The following is a 6000-nucleotide window of genomic DNA, read 5'->3' as shown; positions in this document are numbered from 1 at the left end:
ACAAGTTTTACTCTTATGTACCTGTGCAAAAGACGTAACAATAAAGTACAATCTTGAACCTTGAACCGCCACATTCGGAGGTTGTTTCAAATGCGATTCAAAAATTTCTAAAGTTGCATTTCTCGAACCACCCATGTTGCATAATATCTAATTGTCCAAAACACCATTAGCAGCACGACCCAAGCGCCACTGACGTCATTAGAAAGTGCGACAATTGATTTGCGAGGGGTAATCACGATGAAAACAAAACAATAACATATTTTGCAGAATTGATGACCATTTCCTTTGTCTTTTTGTGTCTTCTGTTGTTGTCGCTTGTCTGTTATGTTGCGTTTCTGGGTTGAAGTTTAAATCAGTCTGAACACACAGATCTGATCTGATCACTTGCAAATGTGTGAACAGTCAGTCCTATAAATCGGATTTGAGACATCTGACTGCAGTCTAAACAGTTACAACACAATGAAGTATATTTAAAAATATCTTTACATTATATTTTTCATTTCCATTTCTGATAAGCTGCAAGCTATATATACAGTATGCTTGGATGTTGATTTATAGGATACATTTGCGTGACTGTAAAGTCGAAACGGAAGTGGGGAGGAGGGCTCGCATCCACTTTATCCCTTCAGAACTTACGTTGCTTTGAAAATTGTGGGAGGAAACAGTCTGGCTCACGAGTCTAGAGCAGATGAGCAAAGGTTACACTCAGAGACGTGCTGGCCATTGGGAAAAGCGGGGACAACTCCCGAACGGCTGGCCATTAGGAAAAAAAAAAGAAAAAAAATCGTCCTTCGTTCCATTTTGGGGGCTGTGCGGCCAACAAAGTAAATCGTCACTGTCGGGGGGAAACCTCGTATCTCCAAGTTTCAAATTTATACATCTTTTCGCAAAGCAAAGCCCTGCTTCATCATACAAGGCCGTTGCACAAAAGTAGTGAAAACAGCAGATCTACAAGCACACAACGCCTCGCGGTGCGAGGCGTTGTGTGCTTGTAGATCGGCTGTTTTCACTAGTTTAAATCATTTTTAAAATGATAAATGCAAAACAAACGGTTTTGGACATGCAAGGTTTCCATCCCACAACGACAAAATATAACTTAAAAATGAGGGCCTCTCCAACTCTTTTTCCCGGGCTGAATCAGGGGACCCGCACGTCCCTGGTTACACTGATGATGCAGCAGCGTGTAAGTGGCAGGGCTGAGTGGTTGTAATGGTCTTCATTATGGAACAGGTTGCTGCTGTCACAATTTCTAAATCTGGCTGACCTAAAAGCTTAACTGATAAATACATTATTAAATAAATAAATATGGATCTATAAATAAATAAATTGTTGTATTTGAAGAGAGTCAGACAAAGAGACAAAACAGTGAGCATACCATCCTAGTATGGCAGCTTGTTATAATTCTCTCTTTCAAAGATGGAAGTTAACATACAGTATATAAAGAATACAGATTATGACAGTTAGATCGTGGGACTCATTGATTCGTTCCCATATCAAAACAAGAAGACAGACACGTATAGAGTGTTGGTAATTTTCCACTAGCCAGAACTTAGAGTATAACCAAAACATGGTCTCGTAGTCAGGGTACCAATGACCTAATATACTGTAAGTTCAGACAGTAGTTCATAATATAACCTTATATGGTCACATGAGCCTCATACACAAATATGTATCATAATTCATATCTATCAATAACTAACACTAAAAGGGGCATGAAAATATGAAGGGGGGAAAAAAGGAAGATCTCCTTTTTTCCCCTTCAATACTTTTCTCCTGTGCCTGTTACCTCACTCCCCTGCACCCCTCATAGGGGGGCACATGTCAGGCCGACGTCTCATTACTTTGACCATGTGGCTGCGCGTGAAGAACTAGGAGAAAAGTATAGGTCAGAAACATAATAGGGAAAAAAAGGAAGATCGCAAAGTCTGAAAACTGATCAACTATGTGGCTACGCGTGAAGAACTAGGGATTCTCTAGGAACAAATACACAAGGAGCAGGTCATAGGTGGCTGGAGGCAAAGTGAGATGATCTTAGCAGTGAGCCAAGTCCAGGGTTTAGAGACTCTATGGCAGCCAGTCTTTTACATTAGGATGATGGTGATACAGTATGATGTGTTTTCAAAGCAGTGGCAGGAGGTCTGTTAGCAGCAGCGGCTGGTGCTTTTATTACCCAGGCCTTCAATAGATATCAATCCTCCCACAAGCTCAACGGTTAGAATTGCGCACAAATTCACGTGATTATAGTGTCATTCGACATAACCAGGCAACAACACCGATATCAAACCAAGCTGATGAGATCGGAGACTGACTGAGTTAGACACTGCACAAGCACACACCGCACACACGTTCACAGCCACACACGTTCACAGCCACACATGTTCACAGCCACACACACACACACACACACACACACACACACACACACACACACACACACAATGTACTGTACACAGAGTACACACACACACACACACACACACACACACACACACACACACACACACACACACACACTTGCAGCTTAGCGCACAGTCAGACAGAGCCAACTTGCAGGTTGAAGGTCAGCTCCAACAGGCAGCAACAAGCCTATAAAAAGATCAATCATCATAACGAGTACAAAATAATAGCCTATAAAGATCGATTACACTTACCATGGCTGCTAATGTGTCCATCAATGCCAAGCTTTTTTTAAGTCCTACTCCAAAAAGGTTTGCCAAATTGTCCAGTAAATCCACAGCAAATCTGTTTATTCTCCTTCTTCAGCCATGTTTCGTTATTTGTGCATTTGTTTGTGAGTTAATTTAGCGAACTGAACTCATCACTCATCACTGTCAGCTCAGAGTAAACAGAAGAACATGAAACAAAGGAGGAAGTGGTTCCTGTGTCTCATTGGACAGTTCTTTCCCTGTTCTTTACAGGGATGGGATCTATAGACTGTAGGACCATGGGATGTTTAGCAACGCCGCTGCAGTTCATTGGCGCGACTGGTCAAACAGAACTGGCGGAAGAGCGGAACTGTGGAACTATGGAAGCCACTCTACCCCCTGCAGTGGGAAAGAATGGCCTACCGAGCATCCCATTCTGTGATGCACAAGGAAGTGTCCTTCTGAATTCCGGAAGCTTGCCAGTCCTCTTTTACCAACGCCCAGAGCCGGAGGAGGCGTCTACCTTTTTATGTCTATGGTTTCTGAGGCAAGCAAGCAACGTCATCAGGGCCAGCTAGAAGGCTCTGTTATCTGAAAGAATACGCCCAGCAGGGCAAATTCCAGATCTGATTGGTTAAAGAAGCTGACAATCTAAGTGTCAGCCCCATTCACTTGTACTGCGGTTTGATTCAATGGACATTCTGAAGGCTCACGGTGGAGATTTCTACCCGAACAAAAACTCTGATTGGTTAAAAAAATGTGTTTTTAGATCTGCAGGGAGTTTAAGCAAAGACCAGCCTGACTGAGTGAACGAGAGACAATGATGGGTGTCAGACCGCCATTCCGAAACACCGCCATTCCGAACATTGACTAGGGTTAGGGTTAGGGGTAGGGTTAGGGTTAGGGGTAGGGTTAGGGTTAGGGTAAGGGTTAGGGTTAGGGTTAGGGGTAGGGTTAGGGTTAGAAGTCAATGTTCGGAATGGCGGTGTTTCGGAATGGCGGGGTGTAACCACAATGATGGCAGCTAAATAAATACAATATGTTTGTGGAAAAATAATTATATGAAATATACATTTCTTTATCAGGCAAGTGCAGGGCCAGCAGGCTCTGACGGCCCACCACTGGGCAGCCATCATCTCTGGATATGCAAAACTATATCAGGATGGGAGCTCTAAAATGAGAAGTAATGCACAATAAGCTTCTAGAACATGATCTATAGATATAGACAGGCAGAGAGGGGGAGGGAGCAATAGAGACAAAGAGACAGGGAGAGTTAGAGGCGAAGACAGGCAGAGATGGACAGAATCATCAGACATTATGTCCAACCAAATGGAAATATAGCAAGACTGATCTGTAATAAGTCTAGATGGATGTCTTGGCCCTGGTGAGAGGGGTCCACACTGGGGTTGGGGGGGATTCCTGAGAAATGTGACAGGTTCTATAATCTCACTGTGCGTGACAGAGGGTTCCCGGGTCCTGCTGGGAGCGCCATGCGGAGTGCTGCCGGACACTTGTGGCTTCATCTGAGACAGCATGGAGGAGCATGTGATTTAATTACCGGGCTCCTGGAACCGCTGGGAGAATGGAGATTGATGCTCAGAGGAGCTCCCTCCATTGTCTGTGCTCTCTGTTGTACAGCCAAGAAGGTGCACGTGCGTGCATGCGTGCGTGCATGCATGCGCGCGCGCGCGCGTGTGTGTGTGTGTGTGTAAATCTCTCTCTCTCTCTCTCCTTGCTCGGTGGTAAAACGATTAGACAGCTATATATACAGCGTGGGCTGTCGAGAATCAGGTGACGAAAGACGGAGGGTTTCGTGTTACGGCAGCATGCTTTCTCAAGCAGGTCAGGAGAGGAGAGGAGAGGAGAGGAGAGGAGAGGATTCATTTGATTAAAGTGCAGACCAATAACAATCATCTATATGGTCGCCCTGCATACAAAGTACCGTCATAGCGTTCAAAGAGCCACTGGATACAAATGATCTGATTCAGAAATCATCATCTCGTCATGAAATCTTTTCAAACTATTGCATGAAAACAAATTATTTCTTAAAGTAGCACTTCTCCCATTTCAGTCAGATATTGAGACCAATAATAGCTTGAGATAAAATGTATATAAAGTAACGTTATATGATCTTGGCTCTGCTATACATTGTTCCCTGCTCAGCACAATAGAAGACATTTAAGATGCATTTAAGAGTAGGGAGATGCGGTATTCATCTATATCCCCCTGCCCCCCATGGGAAACAGAACCCTTATGGAAAGCAGAGCCTTCACACAACATCAGTGGCGGCACTTACAGTACAGCAAGAGGAAGTGCAATGAATCTTATGAGCTTATAAAATGATAAATGGTGCATTTATTTACAGTAGTGCCTTTATCCAAGGCGCTTTACAATGATTGTGCATTACATTCACCCACACATTCATACACCGATGGCAGAGGAAACCATGCAAGGCACCAACCTGTACATCGGGAGCAATTAGGGGTTCAGCGTCTTGCTCAATGACACTTCGACGCTAACTCTGGGGGTGCCCGGGATCGAACCGGGAACCTTCCGGTTCCCATGCAGCCGCTCTAACCCCTGAGCCACTGCCACCCCCAACTTTTAAGTAGACCATCAGTTTGGACAGCTGCTCGACAAGTCACATACTGTACAACATCGCCCACATAGTGTTGCGCATGCGTGTAAATCTCTCGAGTGTATCTGAGAAACCTGCCTACTAGGCATGTAATGATGTAAAACTGGTGACGATTTAAATTGGGATTAAATCACAATTTGTATGAACAGTAGAGGGTGCGTAAAAAAGAGAAGAAAATACAGGATCTTTGTAAGAGAATTGATCTTTTTGAGAAGAAAAAAATAACAAGTTTTCAGTCATTTGCTACTGTATTGAAAAGAGGATAGGACTAAGAGAAGAAATACACTGGATTAGTGAAAGAGAAATATTAATAATACAAATATTTTTCTGTCATGTCTTGTCTCATGTCTTCTGTCATGACCGTGAATAAAACAGTATCGTGAACCTATTATCGTGATTGGAATCGTATCGTGAGTTGAGTGAATGGTTACAGCCTACCAATGACAACATGGACAGGGGATTCCGAGCTACCAAGTTGTCAAAATGGGGTCAGGTCGGAGGTCACCGCCCTCCTTGGAGCTGACCTTCAACCTTCAGGGTCTGACCCTGGTGTCAACTTTCCATGTTTTGCTTTCCATGACTCAAGCTTAATTTATCCTCCATCACACGACGGTGTCGCCTGTCAAAAACAATCTACCAGATCTACCAGTTATGACACACTGTGTTGCGTTGTTAGCTTGTAGATCCGTTGTTTTTGACAAACAGTTGTATTGTTGT

The sequence above is a fragment of the Nannobrachium achirus genome (genome assembly GCF_963921795.1).
Source record: "Nannobrachium achirus genome assembly, chromosome: 10".
NCBI lineage: Eukaryota > Metazoa > Chordata > Actinopteri > Myctophiformes > Myctophidae > Nannobrachium > Nannobrachium achirus.
This window is presented reverse-complemented; position numbering follows the sequence as displayed.